At 42.6% G+C, this 27,068-nt stretch overlaps 1 protein-coding gene across 2 annotated transcripts in view; it reads left to right on the top strand.

Moving 5' to 3' along the window:
- Window positions 1-27,068, top strand: part of PKNOX2 (PBX/knotted 1 homeobox 2) — a 3,383,295-nt gene that overhangs the window by 1,495,937 nt on the left and 1,860,290 nt on the right. For both annotated transcript variants that reach the window (XM_078683923.1, XM_078683924.1), the window contains one exon: window positions 13,406-13,524. The gene's annotated coding sequence lies outside the window, so the exon portion shown is untranslated. The remainder of the gene's footprint in view (window positions 1-13,405; window positions 13,525-27,068) is intronic.

Consider the following 27,068-nt stretch of genomic DNA (forward strand, 5'->3'; position numbering starts at 1 on the left):
TTCTTCTGCAAATTCTTTGTCTGGTAATACCTTCTGGGTATGTCCAGCGTGGATCCACTGGGGAATACCTGCGACCTTCACTGCAGTGGTTGTTACCAGGATTACTTGGCGTTTCTTTCCCCACCTTGGTGCCAGACAGTTTGATCGAGTGTGCTTCTTTATTTTGACCCAGTCTCCTGGAACCAAGCTGTGGAGAGGAGTCGTTGGATTGAGGATGCCGTCGTCTCCAATCTGGCGAGAGATAGAACGCACTTGGTCACCCAATCTTCTGCAGTATTCAAGCACCAAATCATCAGTAATACTCAACAGTTTGCTTCCTGGCACCCATGCTTGTCTCATCACTCTTCCCATAATGATTTCATGGGGACTTAGGCCTGTCTTGCGGTCAGGAACACTTCTCAGTCCCATCAGGACCAGGGGCAGGGCCTTCACCCAGGTCATGCCAGTAGCATCTGTCAGCTTTGCTAGTCTGTTTTTGATAGTTCCATTTACTTGTTCCACTATTCCAGAAGCCTCTGGGTGGTATGCACAATGAAGTTTTTGCCTTATTCCAAAGGCCTTACAGAGTTCAGCCAGTATTTCATTCTGGAAATGTCCACCCTTATCTGATTCAATAATGAATGGCACCCCGAATCTAGGTATCAGTTCTTTTAGTAAACACTTCGCTACTGTCAGTGCGTCACTTTGGGGAGTAGGGTAAGCTTCTACCCATTTGGAAAATACGCAAACAATGACAAGGACATATCGCTTCCCTTCACAACGGGGCATGGTGATGAAATCAATCTGTATCCTTACAAAGGGACCCCCTGATCTCCCAATTTTGCTCAGTTCAACCATTGTCCTCTTGCCTGGGTTCATCTGTTGACATGACAGGCACCTCTGGCAGAGGGACTCTGCTACTTTCCTGAACTTCTTACTATACCAAGTCTGTTGAAATACCAGAATCATGGCATCCCTACCAATGTGTGATCCTTCATGTATTAATCTTGCCATTGTGCCAAGCAAGTGTCGGGGTAATACAGGCATACCAGTTGGGCCCAAGATGACACCATCCACACGTCTCGGTCTACACCCATCCTCCTTCCATTTCTCTCTTTCTTGCCAAGGAGCCGACTCCTGCCACTCTCTCACTTCATCCCAAGTAGGCACTTCCTCAAACACCTGAAGTTGGCAGCTGGTTTCTGGCCCCCCTCGTTTTGGATTTACGATATACCGATCTCTGGCGCACCATTGGGCCACTCGGTCAGCATAATCGTTTCCCAGTGATACCTTGTCCATGCTCTTCTTATGAGCACCGCATTTTACCACTGCCAGTTCCTTGGGTAACTGGATGGCCTCTAAAAGGTCATGCACAACTTTTGCATTCCGAATGGGAGTACCTGAGGAAGTCAGGAATTCCCTCTGTAGCCACAATTGGCCAAAGTCATGCACAACTCCATAACAGTACTGACTGTCAGTATACACTGTTATGCGTATGTTCTTCCCAATTTTGCAAGCTTTTATCATAGCAATCAATTCGGCTACTTGTGCAGACTTGATGTTATATAGGTAACCTGCTTCTTCAATTTTTGTTAAAGAGACTACTGCATAAGCAGCACTCAGGCCTCCTAGTTCATGTCTTAGACAGGAACCATCTACAAACAGCTCTTTATCATGCTCAGGCAATGGCGTTTCTTTTATGTCTGGGCGTGGTTTTGTGCTGAACTCTGTCAGATCAATGCAATCATGTTCATCATCATCCCCACCTTCCATTTCCAGGGAGTCGGGGAGTAAAGTGGCAGGATTCAGAATACCGCACCTAACAATGCTTACATTTGCTGCACCCACAAGAATCCTCTCGTATTTAGTCAGCCGACTAGGGGTGAGATACTGCGTTTTAGTTCTGGTCAATAGAATTACCACTCCATGTGAAACATACACAGTCACAGGATGTCCCATGACTATGGACTCACTCTGTTCCAAACTTGCACAGGTAGAAGCTACTGCTTTCAGACAGCCTGGTAACCCAGCAGCTACTGGGTCCAAGGTGGCAGAGAAATAGGCCACAGGCCTTCTGGTCGTGCCATGTTCTTGAGTCAGGACTGACAATGCGCAATTATCGCGAGTGTCACAGAATAGGGCAAACTCTTTGGAATAATCTGGCATTCCCAGCGCAGGGGCTGTACACAGACAGTTTTTCAGTCTTGTGAAAGCCATTAGGCTTTCATCGTCCCATTCTACAATGTCTGGCATTCCTCTCGTGGTCATTTTTATCAAAGGCCTGGCTAAGACTGCAAATCCCAGAATCCACTGCCTGCAGTATCCTAGTACTCCCAGGAACATTCTGACGTCTTTTTGAGTACGGGGCAACTGCATCTTTTGAATTATTCTCACTCTTTCTGATGTGACTTTTCTGACACCCTTTTCTATCTGGTGTCCTAGATATTTCACTGATTTTGCACAGAACTGTAGTTTGTCAGGGGCCACTTTATGCCCTTTCTCACACAGATGATTTAGTAGGGCAATGGTGTCAACTACACAGTCCCTATGACTTTTAGACGCCAATAGAAGGTCGTCTATGTACTGCACTAAGACAGAGTTCCCAGGTAAGATCAAAGTCTCTAGACATTTTTTCAAGATCTGATTAAAGATTGAAGGGCTCTCTGTATACCCCTGAGGGACCCGGTTCCAGCAATACACGTGACCTTCGAAGGCAAATGAGAAAAGAAATTTGCTGTCGGGGTGCAGGGGTATCGAAAAGAATGCATGACATAAATCAATCACAGTGAACCACTCAGCATCCCAAGGAATCTGGTACAATATCACTGCTGGGTTCGGGACAATAGGGCAGCAAGGAACTACAATTTTGTTTACCTTTCTTAGGTCTTGCACTACCCTATACTTGCCACTAGGCTTCTTGATGCCCATAATCGGTGAGTTGCATGGGCTGCTCATCACTTCCTGTATGATGTCTCCTTCTAATAATTTTTGTATTTCCAGAGTGACACCTGCTTTCACTTCAGCATTCATTCGGTAGGGCTTAGTGTTAGGATATACTGCATTGTCCTTGATGGCTATCTGTATGGGGTCCACATCTTTCATTAATCCCACATCTTTTCCAGTGAAATCCCACACCTCTGGCTTTACCGCTTCCTGGAGTTCTTGGGGCAAATCCCGCAGGGTCAATCTTTTAATTTCTGAGTCAGGTCTAAGTAACAATAATTTATAAATGCCATCTTCATCCGGGGTCTGTATTTCAACACCTTTTGGTGTGCAAAAGATGGTACAGTTCATTTTGCACAGCAAATCACGACCCAGTAGATTCACTGGACTGGTGTCACAGACGACAAACCTATGCATTTGTTTAAAATTTCCAATTGAAATCTCCATTGGTTCGGTAACAGGAGTACTAATCAATTGATTAGATACACCCACTACTTGGATATTTTCTCCCGAGAGGGGTAGGTTTGGAACGTCCACTGTTCTTACAGTAGAACGGGTAGCGCCAGTGTCCAACAGAAAGGTGACATCATTTCCGTCAACCTTTCCTTCAATATATGGTCCAGACTGGTCTACCGGCAAGGAAGCGCCAAGTACGCACTCCTCGTCCTCCCCTCTCAGGCCCCGTCAGTCCTGATCATTACAAAGGAAGGTATCATTTAGCAGATACTGCGAAGTTGCTGTATTTCTGTTCTCACCGCTTTCCCAAACTTCTATTTCCTCACCCTCTGCTTGCTTTCCCCTGTATACCTGCTTGGGTGCTCGAGGCACCTGAACTGTTTTTACCTGGCGTACCGCAGGACCTCATCCATTTTCTTTGTATGCCAGCAGATTTTATTATCTTTTATCCACTGACAAATTTCAGGTCTTAAACCATTTACAAACCTGTAAATAAAATGCGTCATGTCCTTCAAATCGATGTTATCAATACCACTGTATGTTTTAAATACCTGCAATAACCTCTCATAGAAGGAGTGCACTGTCTCGTCCCTTTCCTGTGTTGTTCTATCTATTTTTGTCCAATCAGTTTCCTTTGCGGGCACCTTTTCTTTCAAATGCTGAATTACCTGCTCATATTTTCGCATGACATCCTTTGATGGCTCCCCTGTTTCCTTATTTCTTGGGTACTCCTCACTGGGCCAGTCTATGGCTATTTTACACTGGGTCCATAAATCTACCGGAACCACAATGTCGAAAAACCCATCCAGGTCTTTCCACAGACATTTCTGTACCTTCACGAACCTTTCCACCTGCCTGTACCAGTCTACTGGTTTCTCTCGTAATTTTGGAAAATCGTTCGTAAAGGACACAATATCCTGTCTAGACCAGGGGACATGCACATATTTCCCTCCAGGTACTTCGCGCATGGGGCATAACTGTTCAGGTTTCTCCACCTCCCTTAAAGCAAATTCAGGAGTCACTTGTCGGGAGCGAGCCTCTTCCCTCTTTTTCGCCCACCTGCTTCTCCATCTTTCCACATCTCCCCATTTCTGCAGTACTCCCAATAATTCTTTAATCTGCAGCTTTTTTCCTGCCACATTCAAGTGCTCTATATCTTTGTCTGAGAAGTCTGCTCTGTACGGTTTCTGTAAGGGCTTGGATTTTGAGATATCTACCCCCATACTAACTGCTGTTTCGGTCAGTTTTTCGTGGAGCACTCTGGTGTTCCTTGTAAAGCTTTTACATATAAACGACAATTCTTCTTCAGAGTAGGTATTCAATCGATCCAACCCCACATTTCCTGCCATTAATTCTTCTATTTCTACCCTCAGTTTGTAGAGGTCTAAAGGTTTCGTTTGCGGAGTCTGTTTCTCTAATTCACGACTCCAACTCTCAATTTCATCTGGAGTTACCAGAGAGACATTCCTAGTGCCTGTTGCTGATTCTAATTTAATCTCTTTCGCATTAAAAGGGTTATGCCTCTGCTGCATTCCCTTTCCGGTCGGTTTGTTTGGCAAGTCCAAGAACGCAACTTCAGACTCGCACTCACTGGACTGATCATCTATGATTATCGGTTCCTGTCTCGGTGGTGCCATGACTGGGGTCATAACTGGAGTAATCGGATTTCCCTGACCATTTCCGTATAACGGGACCACTGGTCCAATAGTTACTGGAATAGTCAATGCCTCAGGGCTGGTATTTAACTGGGAGATTTTCTGAATTATTTCTGTCCTTTGTCTAGCTAGAGCCTCTTGCTCCTTTTCCACTAGTATCCTTCTTAAAGTCGTGTCATGTAATATCTGTGGGGTCAAAGGAGGAGTAAAACTCGGGGCAGTAGGATGCGTTTCACTTGGTCCCCCACCATAATTTGGTTTCGGGAATAAAGTTCCAGTGTTAAAGGACCTGCGTTCTTCCTCATATGGAGGTTGAACAAAAGGCAGTCCTGAATTCGATGGTTTCTCTTCTTTTTCATACAATGGTCTGGGAAGGAACATTTTTGTACGTGAGTAATTTTCTTCCTGACTTGCGGGCACTTTGGGATATATATCCCTTGTTTCCGTCGGTTCGGGTTTCTCAAAATAGGGTAACCCTTGACCACCCCCTCCCAGTCCTAGGGACCTGTCTTCTTCCTTGAGGAAGTGGCGTCGGGGAGCATCTCCTACACTGGAAGGTCGGGTTCCCTCATTATAAGGTGGCGGACTCCTGGTACAGATGTCATCTATCAATTCATCATCTGATTCCCCCGGGGCCCCCCAATGTTTACATTTTTCAGTACTTTTCTCACCCGCTACAGGGTTATGACATGCCGGCATCATGGGAAACAAACCCTCAACAATCATGCTCTGCCTCCACTGTTTCATCCTTTTATCCCTGGATTCCTGTTTCAGCCTGGGGTACCACTTGGTCAAACCCTTGTCCATTCGGGGTCTTTCTCTTTCAAAAGCCTCAATCTCCCATTCCTCTAATGCTTCATACTGCGTTAGTCTCGGTCTGGGATGCAATTCGTTCATCCGAGTCCTTAAATTAAATAGGATCCTACCATTGAAAGTCCCATCTAATGGAAATGCCAATACTCCATCATCTTTTGTGTACTTCACCCAATTCTCCAACCACACACAGGTATTGTACCCTCGGTCAAACATCATGAATGAGGCAGGAGTATTAGGTGGTGGGACAAGAACACCTTCCCTAGATTTAATTGGTTTGTCCGTTTTAAAATAATTTTTCACCTTACTTACAAGGGACAATTTTCTCTTTGTTCCGTACATAATATCGTGTCTATTAGTTTTCCACTGATCCCTTTCAAACCCTAGGTGCCTTGGATCAGGTCGAGTTCCTGTAGTCTGCGAGTGCCACATACGACTTCTACGCTAAACTTTGTTTACAAATTACCTCCAATCAGAACGCGCTTCGGAAATCCGTGCGACCAATGGGTGCGCGACTCTGAATATTCTCCGCCAATGGGTGCGCGACCCCTTCGTGAGACAGTTCCCACGCTCTGGCTCTCACCCCTCCTTTACAATTCCAGCTCCGCTACCCGCCCGCTGCTTCTACCAATCCCAGCGCGGCACAGAGTGACGTCAGAGGCGCTTCGCGACTGACTCCCTCCCTTCACAAGGTAACGGAAACTTTCTTTCTTTTAAAGTGCTCAGTGCTTGGTTATTTTACAACAAATACACATTCGCCACAGTGCTCAAGTGTCTAGATAGAGAAAGAATTATTTTACTGCAAGTAAACTACTTCCATTTACTTTTCACTCGCTGCGAGTAGATCTCTTCCGCCTACCCTTCACTTTAACATCGGTGAACCTGTTATTCCCCTAAACTCATCCACTTCTTTCCGGGATATATTCCGAGTTTAAGGTTTCCCAGCGGACCCCTTTGCTTTCACGCTAGCTCCGAGGAACCTGCTACTCTTCCGATGTGACCCTTACCAGGTTACGCCACTATGGGAATTTTGCCAATGAACCCCGTTACTGACATTTATTCACACATGTATTCAGAAAACCCTAGTTAGTGCTTCCCGGTTATCTTAACCTGCACCTAACTTTCCTCGAGCCTGTGACCTCAGGACAATGGATTCTATTCACCACTTGCCCTTTCAATTCCCCGGGGAGTTCGGACAACAAGAAACTAAACGATTGACAAATGCATGGATTAGTACATATAACAATATAAGAACAAGAATAATAACAATACAGCAATTCATGAATTCCAAAACAGCGTATTCACAAGAGAATGATCAGGTCTCTTAGAACAGCCGCTCTTCTAGCAGCATCAATATATTAGCAGCTTCCGACTCAACTAGTCCAACTAATCCCTGCCTTACTCTCAACTAGTCCCTAACCATCCTCTGGCTACCAGTAAAACTGATAGAGCGCGCGAGGCCACCCGACCAATAGTTTTCGCCGTTTCCGGCTTCAGGGCCCATATACTTTCAAATCACCATATACATCGATCAGGTGACTTCACGAGCTCTACCAATTTGTGTGTGTGTTCCCTACTATTAATTTTCAGTGCACCCGACTTACCATCCACCGATGCGGGTACCTAATGACCACAATGAATCAGGGAGCTAGCTGTAAAGGAAAGGCAGCAAAATACAAACCCAACCAATAACATTCAAAATTCTGTTGAAATGACCACGGACAACTGAAAGTTTTAAAATGTTTATCTAAAGTTCATTTGTTTCGTGCATGAGGTACAGTAAAATAAGGCAATCAATAACCAAGATAACGTAAATTATATAGCTATAAAGAAATAAAGTCAAGGTAATCATTCAAATGTAATATGGAATGCAAAATGGAAAAATACTATATAATCTCAGAAATGTTTAAGCATGGACAATTTATGCATGTGTAACTATAGGAGGGCCTATAAAGAGTAACACGCTTCGCTTAAGGTAAAGGGGCCTTTAAACAGTCTAGGCAATGAAGTTCTAGACCATATCAGGAAATGACAAACTGCAATGCAAAATATAATTTCTAACATGTGCGAAGACATAGGAACAAACTTATGGAAATATGAAATTGACTTTTCAGTAGTTGCGGAAAGACATGGAAAAATATAACATATGCAATGATGAACTTTATTAAAGCAAAAGTTAGAAATTCAGAAGGTGCAAGATTTAAGAGGTTCGGAGCAATATTTACCTAGAAAGGTGTGATAACCAAACCCTGGCCACGGGTTAGTTTAAGGACAGGAAACCCTCAAGGAAGGATACCCCTCAAAGGACAGCAGGTGCAGAATGGACACCCCGGATAGGACAGGATACCCTCGGATTAGGAATCAGGACAAGACCTCAGGACAGGACAGCAAACCCTCAGGACAGGACCGCTCAGGACAGGACCGGAACCCACAGTTTGGAAGCAACGCCTGCGCTCCACCCGCTCTGCAGTTATCGATCAAGACCCCGATTGGGTCAGCGAACTCCCAGCAAAGTGCTTCGCCAGCACTTTAAGGTTCAGTAGAACCTTAGTCTATGGTCAAATTCGGACAGAGTGCTCTGCTGCGCTCTGTATCTTCAGTCACCTATTGAGTACGATGGGTCAGTGACAGGTCAGCTAAACCAGACAAGTCGGACGGCTCCCTAGGTGAACCCAGGGTAGATATACAGTTTGGGGACAGTGTACCACCCCCCAATGTTGCAAAGTGTCAGAATCCCTCAATTTCGATTGGTCCTAAGGTAGGATTTGGGTAACACACCAATCACAATACAAGATTTTAAGCCTTCATTAGCATACTTGGGTACCGCCTAGCAGGTTTGGGGTTCCCAGGAGAAACTGTGCAGAAACACAATGACAATTTAACATTGTAACGTAGTAGGGTCATGTGACTCCGTTCAGCCGAGCTTGCAGGTCAGTTCTCAGGATCATCTTGCCCACTACTGCCAGCTGGCTAAGTTCCATCAGCCAAGGTTGTCAGGTCCCCGGAAAGTCGCATCTGCGCAGAAGGGACCTCCAAGATGGCTTTCAGTACAGACAGACCCCCATTCCCCGCGGTACATGAAAAGTAAGCGAAAACAAATTAATACATAATAATGTCATCATGAAAACACATCACAGGGTTTGTACTTTTAACTCATCATCAAGAAATAAACTTATGCGTTCTAAATGTTAGCTATATTGATACGGCACAAGAGCAGTGGCACGAGCAGTACCACATGATAAGCACAGCTATGAATTACGCATGCGCATAAATTTCCCTCCACTTCTGCAGATGCGTCAGGACACGTGAGTGTGGCTGACGCATGCGCAGTAACTAAAATACAAGCGGCGGCCATGTTAAAGTACACGGGGTAAGTGTATTAGAAATACACGTAGGCAAGCTTCATAAACTTTGCCTAAACAAAAATAAACGTTAGTAGAACATACTTATGTTACCTTATTACACATAAACGAGGTTCATGACTTCGGCAAGCCGCAAAATATGCGAAGCTTTGCTTCATCACAGTTACTATCCAAGAATTTGAAATCCATAGATATTGTAGCATCGCGCTAAAGACTTCCTAGCACTAATTCTAGAAAAACCTCAACGAGGTGCATTAAAATTTGGGAATAACAAGAAAAAACTACTTCTGACAACTCTTACAAAGTGAAGATTTTAACACAAAAGCAATCATAGCAAATTACTAGAGGAAGATTATACTCCAAAAAAATACAAGCCCAGCCAAATCCTCACTGTGAAAAGTTATCGCTAATCCTGAACTCTTATAGGCAGCCAGCTGATCTAAGGTTTGACAGCTATACTCCCGAAGTGAAGAATCACGCCATAGAAAACTGGGCCGCCCCCCCAGTCCCTATCTATTTTCCTTGGTGTATACAGGACTCAAGTAAGAAGGTAGGGTTTAAGGGGCTGGACCATATCGTCTTGACGAAGCCATGTCGTGGGCTCTTCAGGTAAGGTCCACGCCTAGCCTCAACACACATCTCTACAATACCAGTTCATGCTATTAGCATAATGGGCACAAAGATATGCAACCCGAATTTCTGAGGTGGTACTGTAAAAAACAATGTCTCTTTTTAATTCATATATCATCACCCCAAGGCATTGTTATATCTCAGATTAACAACTGACTTGTAAAGTATAAAAATATGAATAAAATTAGATGTGGGCTGCTGGAAAGTATCTTGCATCAAAAGTTATCTTTCTTGACATCTAACATTTGTATAATCCTGTCAAACAATATGAACTATCTGAGATCCTGCATCATGTCAAAGCAAGGCATTGATGATATTAGTTTGGGAGACTATGGAAGCCTTTGGAGCCTTATTATTGTTCTAATTTCATCCATTAGTTTTGTTTCGCACAAATACTTGAAATGCACTGATTGCTGACTAGTTAATTCTCTTTGGAGCCACCAAAACGTAGTCTAGATATGACCTGGCCAACAAGTGCAGTTTTAGGTGTTACTTTATTAAGGAATTCTTGTAGTATTTGTGACAACCTGAAAGACCCACATCTCCTGGATAAAAGAAAATATTGTTGTACATCTCTGGTGACGCAGGTACCGTCCCACAAGCTTAACATACGAAAAACATGATCAGCCTGGAGTAACACATGCCAGGTTTCAATAGTCCAGTATGTGTATTAACAGGTCAACAGAGCTGGGGAAAGTATAATAAATGCATTACTAACATTAAAAAATGCCATCACCTCTTTCTCACTGAGAAATGAGAACTTGAAAACATATAAGCAATATAGGAATGCTCATACAGTTGTTAGACTTCATTTCTTTTTTTAGTAGGGTTGTCTGTTCTTCCAGTATTGGCATCTGTAGCAGAAACTAACCACCACCCTCCCTTGCGCCATCTAACCACGCTTTCGCCATCCCTGATAAACGTGATTGTGCAACCACAGCTTTTTCACATAATTAGGAGCTTAGCACACTTGCCATGTTATATTCCATATAGGTACCGTAATATAGCCCCCGGAAATCTCATTACCCTTCAGCTATATTATCTCCCTACATTACACCTGTCACTGTTTACAGGGACTGACCTTTTACCTAGATACTACTTTGCATTCAGAATGCAGGTTTTCCCTAGTTCGAAATCTCATATATTATGCATGAGGATTCTTGGATGCATAGCAGGACTACCATCTCCTGTATAAAATCTATGTACAAAGTTCATGCCCAGTGTCATCTTTAGGCCGACACAGTAATACAGCAAGGTACGACCCCCGGGAGACCTATGGGTATATATACATCACATCTTGCTAAGATAAGACAGAGGAGACCGAGACTTCCCGACTGACACACTGACCAGAGACCCTGAGGTTCCTGAATGCAGGCACTCCAGTTTGCAGTGGTCTAACATCCCTCGTGGGGTGTCCAACTCTAGATCAGGATGGGGTCTCACAGTCTCTCACTTCAGGTAATGGGGCTGACTAAATCCTAGATTGATTCTTGGCTTAACACCTACACACAGGCTAGGTACACTTAGGTACATCTAGTTAGGAAGGCATCATAGGAGTATGCATCTTTTATCATATGTTTTATATATTCGTATGTATTAATGATTATAGTAAGATGGTAGAACTATACCATCCATTTACCTTTATCATACTGCTAATCATACTGCTAATCATTTATATCTTATACTGCCTAGCGGTTGTTGCAGCTCATCTATTTTACACCAGAATTACAACTGTTCAATAAATTCTTATTGAAAATGCACAGCCTGTTTATTTTGTGTATTTCTCTGAGACAGACTAAGTAAGCGCGAGTGATTGAGCGTAAGGTAGTATATTGTTTCCACGGTCCTGAGGGATCAGGGTTGTTAGGTTCGATGGTTGCCAAGAACTATGCTCTCCTTGGTAAGAGAGATTCTAGTGGCACTCTGAGCTAGTTGATACAAAAAGGGCCAACATACCCAGTGGGGGGGATCAGAGTTTGTCTGACACCGATCCTACAGTGTATGTTGTCTAAATGAACAGATCCTGTATATGTCTTATGGGAACTACAGGAAAGCCACATATTCCATTCTCTGCTGCATAATTTGCATATTTCAGCACAAAAGTGTGTAGTCCATTCTGTGGTGCAGTGCAGTAGCGGACACTTGTAAATGTTAACTGGTTACCTTTCAATTTTCAATTGGTTGTATACAGATATTAAATTGACACTAATAAGGGAAGCCACTTTAGCTCAATTTGTAGGAATCGAATGGAGACATAATTCTTTAAATCAGTTCTAATTTAAAACTCTATTCATTGTACTCCTGTGATATTCATACGTCCTACCACATGAAGTGAAATACATACAAAAACTCACGTTGGTTACACAAAATGCTATTTCCAGTGGCATATGGCTTATAAGTTGACAGTTGTTGTCAAATCCATATTCCATTTATGTCAACGTTGCACATGATCAATTCATGCAGCATGCAAATATTTATTTTGCGTAGCATTAATCAGTTGTGGCCTGCATGGCTCGCTGGTGGGATGGCACGCGGGCATGGAGGTTGCATGGGGGGGGGGGTAATTTAATATTAATAATTTGAAAAAATGAAACTTACCTTTCCGCTGGCTGGGTCCCGCGTCTTCTCTGCTCCTGCTCTCCTGCCCCCACCAGGAACAGGAAGCAGGCAGCCAGACTCCCTTCCTTAAGCCAATCACAACGCTGCAAACAGTGTTGTGATTTTTCAGGACGCCGCCCAGCCAGGGGCTTATGGGGAGACCATGTTCTCCATGCAGGCTGCATTGCAACCTGCATGGAGAAGGGCAGAGTGCGCATGACTGGTTTGGGTGGCCCTAGAGGGCCGTCCGAACAGTCTTTGCGCACTCAAGAATAGGCAAACTACTCCTCTCCAGCCCTGCTCGCAGAGCAGCCCTGCCTTCCCACCCGCCTGCAACCAAACATAAAATGGTAATAACTAAAAGTTATTACCATTTTATGTTTCTGCTTCTCGCGCAGTGAGAAAGCAGTGGAGCGATGCTCCTCCGCCCTAGTGGAGGAGCCGCCCCAGGTATTAAAGCAACAACGGTATTTATGTCACAATGTGATGAGCAGGAATTTTTTTTGTCTTCAGCATGAAAAAACATTCGTCATAATTAAATGTAATTCAGATAGGGTAGGTCTAATAATTCCCTTACTTTTCTTTATGTTACATTAATTAATGTGCGTACAATTCATCATCATGCCATCACTCACATTTAAGAGTCATGCTTGCATCAATGGTAATAAATACACACTTACAGCATTTCCATAGTTGCGTGTTAGACTCCATTCAATTCTGCATTGAAGAGTGTTTAATCAGTTGAAGGTGTTGTTTGGCTTGCTGGCAGTACACTCCTTCAGTACATGTAAGGTGATCTGTCTTTTCATCTAGTTTATATTCTTTTTGCATATTTTCGACGTTCTACCTAAAGCCTTGTAAGTAGCTTCTTATTACTATGTGGAGTCAGTATAAATCTGAGCCTGTGGTCCCATTTGGGGTCCACTGCCATTCATGTTTGGCAACTCAAACTTATTTTTCCTTTAACAGACTTTGATGCTGAGAAAGAGAGAAAAAAACAAAAAAGAGTGAAAGACGTTGGAATAGAAAGACAGGAAAACAGTGACAAAGGGAGAAAGCAGGGATGAAAAAGAACCTACAAGATTGAGGTAAAGAGACTGGGAGTGCCTGATGAGAGCTCCCCAGGGTATATGCATACTGGGGGACTGTGCTTCTGCAATTGCACACGCTTACAACACTGACGATTGGAATGTCGCCACAGATGTTTCTGCTGGGTATTTGCAAGCAACCCAAAGGGGGTAAGATGCCAAGGAGGTTCTTGCAGTTGCCCCTTATTTTGGCCAAAAGAAGGGTGGCTATAGGATGATTGAGTACAAGGGCCCCCTTGCTGGCCCTATGGGCGAAATACGTTACTAAGTGGGCATTACAGGAGGACAACATTGAACTCAATTGCCTATATTAGAAATCTGCAGGATGATCTAGCAGTCTGGGCCATGCTGTTGGAGGCCCTGCAGATGGGGATGGATGGAGGTAGCAAACGCGGGTCACAGTCACCAGTCTGCACACACTGTCTCCCAGGGGCAACAGTCGGAGAAGTATGAGAGGGAGGTGGGTCAACCTTAAAGGTTTTGAGGAACACAGCTAGGGAGTAGGCAACTGAGAAGCTGCATCCTTCTCCTTTACAGTAGTGTCATGTATTCCTATAGGTTCTGAATCGATCCCCCTATTCCTGACCCTATTCTAGTTAAACAAACCAACAAGTTAACTAGCAGTCAGCCCATGAGGCAGAAAACCCCCATGATGCAGATACCGTTATCTGACGCAGTCACACTACGGCACAGGAACGTGTTATCTGATTAGGTCATAACACTTGCGATCTAATTAGACAAGCGATATTCCTCCAGCAACTGATAAGGCATACGGAGTTCTCATAACAAATCAAACCTATGACAACCTGGGCAAAACCCTGCGGCCATTGTTTTGATTTCACCGAGAACTTTAGTAAAAGAATGTGCTAACGAGCAAGTCGTATGACATCCTTATTGACGTATCTATGTCCATCCTTACGTCAATCTCGGCACCTTAAAGGTATAAATATTACCGATCTTGCCATATGCAAACACACGCGTGGTGACGAGACGGAGCAGCCATACTTGCCGAAGCGAAGAGCAGAGCAGACCCCGCTGGCAGCAGCCCCACCTTTCTGACGCGCTGAGAGACGCGCTGCTTTCTCCTGCCGAGAATCCAGCACCGGCGTTTCTGGGCAGCCCTCGCAGGCAGCCTGGAATATCGAGACCAGAGAGAGAGATACCATTCCTCATTCATCCTAACTTCCAGGTACCGAACTGAATAACCCCTCACAGAGAATTCTTTGTTATTCACTTGGCAAAAACAAACTTAACTTAAACTGTAACTATCTATTCCCACCCACGTATTAGACTTAGGTCAGGTACACGGGGTAGGCGTATCTAGAAACACCAGTTGAGTACGTTTAGTCAAATGTATATGTGTATGTAATATATTTTATTCATTTTAAAACATCTTATGGCTTAGAAACCATATCAATGTTTTTACAGTATTATTTTATACTATTGCTTTTAATGTATGCACTTTACTTAACTATAAGTATTGCAATAATATCGATCCATTTCTCTTGTATGAGAAAAGAGACTGATCAATAAATAACACCTTTTTATTGAACACGCCCGTCTCTTCCTTTTCTCTACATTCTGATGAGACTAAGAATGCACGTACTGACTGAGTAAAATAATTTGCCTTTTGTTCACACGACTCTCGAGATTGACTCTTGATTAGGGGAGAGCAAAGTTGTCATGTTCTATGGTTGTCAGAAACTAAATCCCTTCTTGTCTAATCAGGGAAGTTAATTCCTCCTTGAACATTCGAGAAAGTTTCTAGTGAACTCTGAGCTAAGCTGGCAAACCCAAAACTTTAAGTCTAGTATCGACAGTAGTAGACCTAGTTAACGTCTGGCCTAGGCCTTTACTGCTGTAGGTATTATTCCAATGCGCAGAGCCTATTGGGAAGATAGGAACTACACTACATGGCGCCCAACGCGTTTGGAAAGGGCGATAAAACTAACGTAAGACATTTAGAGTAACTCAGTCGTGCTTTCTCACTCAGACCCCTTTTCCCAAATACTCCAAAGACGTCTGGAGTGGGTGAAAGGTTATATCCGCCAGACCTCGCAGGAGGGAACTCCTATGTATGGTTCTTGGTATAGTCAACGTTGAAGGATAAACAGTACCAAAATATTGTGCATCTAATCTTTGTTTCCATAAGAAACCTGATCTGCAAACAAAAGAAATAACCTTCAGGACAGTAAAATGTCAGAAAATGAAGAAGAAAGAGAGGCAGTTAGATTAGCAGCTGAACTCGCAGCGGCTGATGCTGCAGCACTAGATGCAGAAGGGGATATAATACTCATCCCAGTCATCAAAAGGAGATCTATAACCCTTAAACTTATAGAAAATGGACTGACACCTAGAGGTGGCACAGTCATATTCGTAATTGAGGCACACGAATATCGGCAGACAGAGGTATACTATTCATGGATACATTTTCCAGCAGCAAATGCTGTAACAAAGTACTTCCACTATTACAAAATAGAGGAACCTCCTAATGAGTACACTCCTTTCGAGGAGGTGGAAGTACCACTCAAATTCCAAGAGCATTTGCTCTTATTTGATGGCGCCCTAAAACATAATAATCACATCACCAGGCTCGGTCCTTTAGGTAGACCAGGAGCAACGTGGCCGGTCCTAGCCGGATACACACCACATCCAGACATCGACGGGATGTCTGCAGCTAACCTGTTAACACAGCTAAAACAATTAATAAAAATTCATAGACAATTAGTTCAGTAAGTGATGCGGACTTCAACAATTCAGCCAGCGATTAAACTTCCACAGCTGACCCCTCATCAGGGGAACACAAATAAAATTACACCACAGAACATCCAATCCTGCCTAGGTAAAGTACCGGCTAAACGGGAACAAATACCATTCTGGTTGGCACAGAAAATTACCCAAATTGAGGCGGTGTTTCCTGACACCACCCCGCTAGAAAAGCACAGGATTCTGACTATCTGTCTCCCAATGGGAATCGCACCACACATAGAGGACTGTGACACTTGGGGTACAGTCTTTGCTTCCATCTACACAAAAACGCACGGTGTTCCATCCATTTCGGTAATACCAGATGTGCTAAAACAAATTCAAGATGAATATGGTCCTGAACCCGCTTTAACTCTTGGTATGAAATTACTGAAAGACTTCAAGCAGGTCTCGGCTATATTATTAGCCAACATAAAAGGTGAAGCAGCAAACGTGGCGATCCGCCAGAGGTTAAAAGAGACAGATATAGCAGACCAACCAGCTGAAATTGCCAGAATCATAGAAAAATCCTATGAGGAACTAGGTAGAGACAGTTTAGGTGGAATACCAGTAAAACCACAACTGACTGAAAGTCCAGAAAAAATATTTTTTAATAATAATTCACCAAAAAAGAACTGGGATGGAAACAAACAATCCAATCCCAAAGAAAAGAAATTCCAGTCCCGAGGAAGGTCTCCTAGGCGAAGAGAAAAATCTCCGAACCAAAGACACAGGTCACCTCAGAGTGACCCCTCTGGGAAAAGATATAACCTTAGAAATAGGGATAATATAAAAAAGCCTGATAGATATCAAGACATTGATACACGTCCCTCTCAATCTTTTCAGACTTCCTCGCAGAAATCGGAAAGAAGAGGACGATCAGAACAAAGAGAAGAGCACGCCAAGTCCAAAGACAAGGAACCTGCTCAGCTAAAAAAGAAATTACAATTTCCAAAAAAGAAGGTAGCCAGTATCAAGGTAGTTAACAATGCCGAGAATACTGAGGACACAACTGAAAAACGGGGAGTGGGCTCAGACAATGCTAGACAGCGCAGCAGAAGTGAGCATAGCTCGCAAAGTCCTTATGAATCATCTGGAGACAGTGGACACGAATGAATATCTTCAAGTGGAAACTGCAGACACATGGGTTAGCAAACCTCACAAGATATACGAGATAACATTACGTATAGAGGGAGATAAGACTAGGAAAATAAGGGGACTATTTTGGGATAATCTCTCCAAGGGTTATGACATCCTTCTAGCTGAAAAAGACTGGCCACCAGAGTTTGTCAGGGAGTGCCCTCATGGCGAAGAAGTAATTATGCCTGCCTTCTCAAATCAAATTCCAATTCATAAAAAATACACATTTGCCAGAAAGTGGGCAGTGGCTCTAGCACCTGCTTTATATAAAAATCACGTGGGATGGGATGAGGATTCTCCTCCTCACAAAATCCAGTTAAAATCACAACCTACTGCACAAAGGCAGTACCCAATTAAGCAAGAAGCTAAAAAACAGGTAAATGAAATACTAGATCAGCTAGAATACCAGGGGGTGATTGAAACTTGCACCTCACAAATGAACAATCCTTTGTTTCCGGTCTCCAAACCAGACAATTCATATCGTCTAGTTTTGGATTACCGACACCTTAACACATGTTGCAAAACTTTTGCAGTGCAAAACTCACACAGTGCTGCACTAATGAATAACATAGTGCGCAAAAAATACAAAACAACCTTAGACATCTCTAATGGATTCTTTTGTCAAAACATAGCACCAGAGAGCAGATATTTAACTGCATTCTCAGTAAATGGCACTCAAAAACAATTCTGTCGGTTAGCCCAGGGGTACAAGAACAGCCCGGGGGTATTCTCAGCGAGAGTAACAGAATTACTTCAACTATATGATGATGAAGCATTATCTTATGTCGATGACATTTACTTAACAGATGATGACTTGGAGACTCACTTGAAAAGAGTGAACACCATAATACTTGGGTTCGCTGCAGAGGGTTACAAATTCAACTTTAAAAAATCCAGAATTGCCCATCTGACAGTCCTGTTCTTAGGATATGAATTATCAAGCGAAGGCAAAAGCCTGGCTGACAATTTCCTAGAGAAATGTGCCGTACTCCAAGCACCTAGAACACTAAAAAACCTACAGTCGATTCTAGGCTTCCTAAATTTCGGAAGAACATACATTGCAAATTACGCAGAAAGGGTCAAACCCCTTTATGATCTAATCAAACCAGATTTTAAAAGATCCAATTGGACTCAAATACACACAGAAATTTTGAGATCCTTACAAACAGACATGCTAATTAAAACAAAATTAGAAACACGTGATAACACACGCAATCTTGTGATTCGAGTCATCCCAGGGAGATGCGGATTCACATACCTGACCTCTAATGAGGGAGAAAAGGTACCAATTGCATTCAAATCACACTTGTACACAGAAGCTGAACAGAAATTCAGCAACAAAGAAAAAATTGTTCATGCAGTTCAAACCGCAATAGCTAGAGAAAAAGATCAAGCGGACGGTAGACATATCACAGTCAGAACAGCAAAATCAGCCTTTGAGGCACTAACAACACCGTGTAATTTACCAACAACAGCATTGAATCCGGAATGGATACAATGGGTGAATTCAATCACAACGGACAAAGTGTACTACTACTTTGATCCAGAACTAGAAGAATTAAAAAATCTAGAATATGAAGAAACATATCCTCTGCCAATCGACATTCTGCCTTTACGACATTACGCCTGTGTAATCTATACAGACGGACATGCTCAACCGTCCGTTTGGGGAGAACAAGCATACAACCCCACATGTGAGATTACAAAAGAAGTGTGGCGCGGAGGTAAACTAAAACATCTATTAACAAAATCACACTCAGTAGAAACTAATTCAGAAAAACAAACTGAAATATAAGCTTTGAAAATGGCGCTAGATAATGCGGATCGCGAATTCCCGACACTTATAGTGTCAGATTCATATTACTGCGTCAAATCATATAACAGCGATTTGCAGACATGGATTCAAAACGGTTACAAAGATGACACAGATGCACCAATAAAGCAAAAACTGCTCTGGGAACAAATAGCTCTTTTACAGAAAGAGCTACCAAAGACTCACGTGACACACTCACTGAGTCATCAGCGTGATGGCGTTCACGTTGCAGGGAATTCATTGGCTGATGAGGCCGCGAAGGCAGCTGTGCAAACGGCTTCCGTAGCTGCCATCACCCGGTCAAAAACAAAAATAGACAGCGAAATATTACAAGCTGTCAGCGCTTCAGAAAAGGATTCGATAGAACCACTCCCTAAAGGCTTTCCAGTAAAATACTCATACATAACTGATGCAAACAATGTTCCTTTTGCTCGAATCCCTGGAGTGGGGGATAGGGCAATTCCAAACATGGAACATAGGTTAGGACTAATAATAGCGGCACACGAAGGGCTTGCTTCTATACATGCTGGCGTCTCAGCCACAGTATCATTATTAAAACAGAGATACTGGTGGCCACAAATGAGAAGACAAACAAGGAACTATGTTCTAGAATGTGAAATATGTCAAAGAATGAAAGTATCAACGGTGAGACGTCCAGCTCAGACACCCCTTCTGATCTCGGATAAACCATTAGCATGTGTTTATCTAGACCACTGCGGTCCCTTACAAAGGGATGGTAACTATAAATATATCTTGGTCGCAGTGGATTCATGCACAAGATTCATATGGATGTGGCCCCAGCGAACGGCTGACGCCAGAACTGTTATAAAAGATTTGCGAGTCTTTATCGGCACATACGCAATTGGCATGCTGCATTTGGACAATGGTCCTGCTTTTAGCTCTCGGGCTTATAAGGAGGCCATGGTCAGCATGGGCGTGCAATTGCGGTACTCTTGTCCATTTCACCCTGAGGGGAACGGAATTGTTGAAAGAAAAAACCGTGACATAAAGCAATCTATAACGGCGAAGGTATTAGGTTCGGGAGCTGGGTGGGTCAAACATCTAATAAGTGTCCAACGTAGTCTCAATAACTTGCCAAGAAATTCTCTGAAGGGATTCAGTGCGTACGAATTATTATTTGGAACTAGGATGATGATCTCTGACATTGATAGTCAGACTTCAGTGGTGAAAGAAAAAAGCTTTGATATCAAAGACCGTTTGGCTATTTTGCAGGACTTAAACAAAACAAGAAAAGACCTGAGCAACATAAAGTTGAAACAACAGCCAACAACCACTGAAGAACCACCACCTGTCCCAGCAAGACCTGTCTGGATTCCAAAAGTCGGGGATCTAGTCAGGGAAAAGATCGCGGTAAAGAAGGAATTTGGGCCTTCTTACAGAAAAGCAGTTCCTGTCTTGTCTGTCAACGGGACAAGATCAGTTGTACTACCGCCACTTGCTGGAAAAAAGGAGAACCGAGTTGTATCAATCGACCTGGTAAAACCACAACATGTGGCCGATAACAAACAGTAGGCCAAGTGGACTCCCAATAAGTAGCAGAACACCAAGGTTTGCTACCAGTACAGAGGTCCTAACGAAGAGGCTCATCACATTCGAAACGCCTACAGAAGAACAACAAGGACTATGCAACAATGCAATAGAACTAAGACCTCTGAAAACCCAAATAAAAACATTTAGCAGAGACACACCACTCTATAATGAAGTACCAAGTGAAAATGCAAGAAACAGAAATCCTGAACCAATTGGAACAATTGACAGAACTGCATCCGGCTACTTCATAAACTTCGATGATTCCTCTGAGGGCTTCAGCGAATCAAAGACACAGCCATCATCAAAAACCTTTAAAGACAAAGCTAAGGAACTTTTGAGACAACTGAAAGAAACATATCTGATTTCCCCATGGATTGAATTTTGGGTGGGTTTTGGTGCATTTATTCTCATACTTTGGCTCATCATGGTACTTACTTTGGGACGCTTCATTGAGGGAAAATATGCTAAAATGGACACAGCAAGTCAGAAAATCAACTTGATCCTCAAACCACACACATCTTCACACGTCGAGAAAAGAGAACTTTCTTCAGCCAACTTCACAGCCAATCTGATACCTGGTGGGGTAGCCTGGGACAACACTGACTATGAAATTTATGGTCCGGTCGAGATCCTGAAATATCCACACCAAATTAAGATCTCATTGAGTGACTTTGCAAAACCAAACTCATTTGCTGATGATTGGGACTTCGAAAGCATTAATAATATGATGTCTGACTTAGTAATGTCTGCTAAATTTACCAAACATGATTATTTGCAGGGTTCTACAAATTATGACAGTATGTATTGCTATAACCACTATGGTAACCACTTTTTACATAGATCTGCACAACCTAGAAATGTTTTAAATTATAATCAATGGGAACATTGTGCAACACCTCCCAAAGGGAACTCAAGAACCGTTTACGACAAATATTCATATTTTTCAGGTTTTAACACAAGTAATGCTGAAGCATTTTATTTTAAATTGTCGAACAAGACAGGAACCAAAACCATGATAACCAACACAAAATTGTTATATTCAGACTCATTTTTTGAACAAATGAATACTTTTGGATTTGATTATTGGGACAAAAATGTTGAATTGAAAAGTGTTTGGGGTACAAAAGATTGGCAAGTACAGGGTATAGAAGCTTTGTTTAGAGCCTGCATGATCCCAGAACAAATGATATTTTTAAATGACACTGTTCAACAGACCACCTGTCTTGGCTTAGCCAAAATCAAAGATTTAAATAAACCGTCTATTCCAAAGCCAACAATGTTTAGCAATAACTCTGATACAGATGAAGAGATAGACGTAAACCATATATTAAACCAAAACAGAACACATCCTGATTGGAAACAGTGGTTGATCTGGCCCACAGATACTAATAACTGTCAAGACAGATTCCTGAACAAAACACAGGGGTTCAAAATGACCAGGCCAGACCCTAGATATCCTCAAAGACATCACCCAGGGATAATAACCACCTACAGTGTGGGCAAATTATGCCTTCAATGGCTACAAACTTCCACACTGGCAGAAATTAAGCAACACCTAACTTTACTTACTGATGGTGCTGACTTGCGTGATTTCACTTTGGGACCACGCAAACAGCGTCAAAAGCGTTTCATAGCAGCCTCTGTATATGCAGCATACAATGAGGCCTGGAAGGTTACTCAAATTGAAACAGCAGAGAGAATACGGGAAATTGACCGTATTAATTTGGAAAAATCACTTTCTGTAGTGGACAATGGGTTAATGACTCTGTCCTCCAGAATTTTTTCTTTGAACAGCATTGTGTCGTCAGCAATCGATATATTATCGCAAGACTTACTGTTATTACAACACGGTCAGTCACAATTGCGTTCTATTGTACAGCTTGGCTGGACGTTACAAAATCTGCGTTCAGGCTATGTGCCTTGGCGTTTAATCAACACAACGTCACTATTCCAAATCTTTAACCTTACTGATAGACAAATCAGTATGGCGCAAAAGGGTGCTGATTATACAATCTTGAGCATTGAAAAACTAGAAAGATTACCAATGACAATGTCAGAACGACCTGTCAGTGAATGGATAATATATGGGATAATAAATATTCCAATCTCAACCTTCAGGTTTCAATACTGCCAAAAATATATACAGGCTGGCATGTACGAGAAATTAGGAAAGAGGTACCTTAAAACAACATGGAACCTGCCCTATTCACATGCATGTGTCAGTAATAAAGGACAGAAAGTGTTTCTTAGTGGCAACAATTGTGCGATGTCACTAAGTGGCACACTTCTGTGTAACGGAATTAGTTTGCATGGAGCCTGTGAAGGGAATTCATACAACCTTTCATGTCACCAGCAAGGCGCACCTGCAACAGAAATAGAACCATTCTTTCAAAGACTCTATAATGGGAGTTACATTCTTATTGTAGACCGTAGATGTTGTAGTCTTATGCCCGGGACTCCTTATCTAGTAACTACTACTGCGAAGGTCAAGTGCTGTGGACGCTCATTGTTCCCCAGCTCCTTCCCAGACAGGGAGGCAAGGGCATGGCCCGATTTGAAAATTACTTCTATTCGAATAGATACTTTAAGCAGAATGAAAACAGTCCTTCTTCAGACGCCTACCAGGCTCTCGTCATCAAAAGAAACGTATGATCTACAAGTCGCAAGGACGACTGCAGAGATACATACATTATTATCAACTAATTCCCCCGTACATTTCGCGGAAATCCTGAATGAAATCTTAAATATTTCTGATACCAATGGGGTCTCAAAGGTATTTAAGACAGTATTTTCGATGGCATTAACACCATTCAAAGCCATACTGGGTATTTTTCCAGATTTCGTCCATTCGATTTTTGGCGGACTTCCCCTGATCCTGGGACTAATTGCAGGAATCCTATTCTTAGTCCTTATTTTTCGTTATGGCAACCCATGTCACAGACAAATCTCTTGCGACAAGGGAAGAAACAATCCTAGCCATTGGATACCGGGACCGGATATCAAAAATCCTGGGACTCTCCCGGCTTAGAGACCTGAACATGACTTGGTTTCTATCATTTCGACCAATGTGGCAAAGATGTGTTTTACCTGTATTGAGGTGTCTGCTATGCGGAGAAGAATGCGTGTTAGACACCTGTCTGACGCTACAATCGGATGCGCCGATGGATGCAGAAACATTGTTGAGCCCGATCAAGGTTCATGCTTTGTGCTGCCCTCAAAGGCTACCAATCCTGATGACGGCATTCGTGGAAGCTTCACCACTACGATTGATGGGTAGTGAAGTTCAAGATGAAAGCAGCATCGAACAGGTACGACCTTCTGTCAGTAATGCAAATCAGAATGTCAATGGAGACAATCATGCGCAAGAATGCATGATTACACCTATTTCCGAGTTAGTGGAACTTTCCCAGGAAGCTGTTGACAGTTTCTTCGAAAGCCTAAATGATATGATGTTCTCACCCGAACAGAAATAGAGACTTTTGAGCAAGCTCGCACACGGCGTTCCCTGAATTCGGCCTTCAACTTTAAAAATAAAGTCACATGAACAATTTCGCTCCAGTTCACGGACAGCAGTTTTTCCAGCAGCCCCAAATATTTTTGCATCTTTTTCGGGACACTATCTTCTGCTTAAAGTAAGAACTATTCTTAGAGAACTAAGGTTTCTAAATTTTAGATAACTTATAGACATTAGCTGCCCGCTGGCATGTTCATAGATATTTTATTCTGTGATGGAATGGTCTCGAAACTTTTTTCTGTATTTAAGAAACCATTTCATGTGTAATTCTCATATACCAAATAAGCAATAATGTATACAAATGCGATTACTTTGGCATTTTTCTACAGCTTGAGTGCATACCATATATATATGTCTGCAATTTTTCAGTATATTTGAAAATTTCAAAATGCATTTATGTATTTTGGGGTGGTACGGTATACACACTACTCTATAGTATGTTGTACTATGTTATACTATGCCTAGATTAGTAAATATGTCCATAGTTAGCGTGGAGTGGGTGTCATGTATTCCTATAGGTTCTGAATCGATCCCCCTATTCCTGACCCTATTCTAGTTAAAAAAAACAACAAGTTAACTAGCAGTCAGCCCATGAGGCAGAAAACCCCCATGATGCAGATACCGTTATCTGACGCAGTCACACTACGGCACAGGAACGTGTTATCTGATTAGGTCATAACACTTGCGATCTAATTAGACAAGCGATATTCCTCCAGCCCCTGATAAGGCATACGGAGTTCTCATAACAAATCAAACCTATGACAACCTGGGCAAAACCCTGCGGCCATTGTTTTGATTTCACCGAGAACTTTAGTAAAAGAATGTGCTAACGAGCAAGTCGTATGACATCCTTATTGACGTATCTATGTCCATCCTTACGTCAATCTCGGCACCTTAAAGGTATAAATATTACCGATCTTGCCATATGCAAACACACGCGTGGTGACGAGACGGAGCAGCCATACTTGCCGAAGCGAAGAGCAGAGCAGACCCCGCTGGCAGCAGCCCCGCCTTTCTGACGCGCTGAGAGACGCGCTGCTTTCTCCTGCCGAGAATCCAGCACCGGCGTTTCTGGGCAGCCCTCGCAGGCAGCCTGGAATATCGAGACCAGAGAGAGAGATACCATTCCTCATTCATCCTAACTTCCAGGTACCGAACTGAATAACCCCTCACAGAGAATTCTTTAGTTATTCACTTGGCAAAAACAAACTTAACTTAAACTGTAACTATCTATTCCCGCCCACGTATTAGACTTAGGTCAGGTACACGGGGTAGGCGTATCTAGAAACACCAGTTGAGTACGTTTAGTCAAATGTATATGTGTATGTAATATATTTTATTCATTTTAAAACATCTTATGGCTTAGAAACCATATCAATGTTTTTACAGTATTATTTTATACTATTGCTTTTAATGTATGCACTTTACTTAACTATAAGTATTGCAATAATATCGATCCATTTCTCTTGTATGAGAAAAGAGACTGATCAATAAATAACACCTTTTTATTGAACACGCCCGTCTCTTCCTTTTCTCTACATTCTGATGAGACTAAGAATGCACGTACTGACTGAGTAAAATAATTTGCCTTTTGTTCACACGACTCTCGAGATTGACTCTTGATTAGGGGAGAGCAAAGTTGTCATGTTCTATGGTTGTCAGAAACTAAATCCCTTCTTGTCTAATCAGGGAAGTTAATTCCTCCTTGAACATTCGAGAAAGTTTCTAGTGAACTCTGAGCTAAGCTGGCAAACCCAAAACTTTAAGTCTAGTATCGACAGTAGTAGACCTAGTTAACGTCTGGCCTAGGCCTTTACTGCTGTAGGTATTATTCCAATGCGCAGAGCCTATTGGGAAGATAGGAACTACACTACAGTAGAGGGCCTGGATGTTTCCATGGTTAATAACTAACAATGTACTTTTTCCTTTTTCTTATTGGACACTTGCCTAGAGGATTAGTGGGGTCGAGTGTGGAGGGATGGATCCTTTGACAAATATGAATGGGATTGTCATGCACGCTGAGCACATGTACCATTTGTTGTCTTCCTTTGTTTGCTTTTGTTGGTTACAATGCAAATGTGTATGCACTTATAGCAACATATATACTCGTGAAAGAGGGTGACCCTTAACACCTTAGCAGCTTCGTAAATAAACCTCCCCAGTGCTGCGCTGTCCATTATCCAGTGCTGAACTGGACGTCCAGCGGTCGCACGCAGCACTGGGGAGGTAGTGCCCGTGACGACCGTTGGCCGACGGCAGCACTTAAAGGGTTAAATAAAGGACCAATAAAAAAGATGTTTTTAAAAAGGAGCTGCATGAGGTGGAATCAAAACTATGAAGCCTTGGTATCCATGATTCCAAACTTTGATAGCGCCGGCCGTGGGTTTCTTGTTAAAACTTTGAGACCCAGCACTTATTCCTTTACTAATTAAATACTGGGTGGATTGTTCCTTGGTTATACTCTTCACTTATCTTCAAGTGCGTTTTGCCATAACATTTGCTATGCATTGCTGTGCATATGAATTAACTGAGTGACGGTATCAGGAGAATCAGGAGAACATTTGAAGCACATACTCCTTATTCCTAAGGTAACCTTACACATACTTTTGTTGTATTATCTTCTGGTATGTATTATCTACTATGTGTAAATAGTCATCATTATAGCACTATTTGAATTTGATGGTTCTATTGGTCTGCTAATTTTGTTGTTGTGGTTCACCCTGGTGTGTGCCCTTTTGGTCTCTTACACTGGTCTATTATCACTAAGGTCTAACTTCAAAT

The sequence above is a fragment of the Lissotriton helveticus genome, chromosome 3_1, assembly GCF_964261635.1.
Source record: "Lissotriton helveticus chromosome 3_1, aLisHel1.1, whole genome shotgun sequence".
NCBI lineage: Eukaryota > Metazoa > Chordata > Amphibia > Caudata > Salamandridae > Lissotriton > Lissotriton helveticus.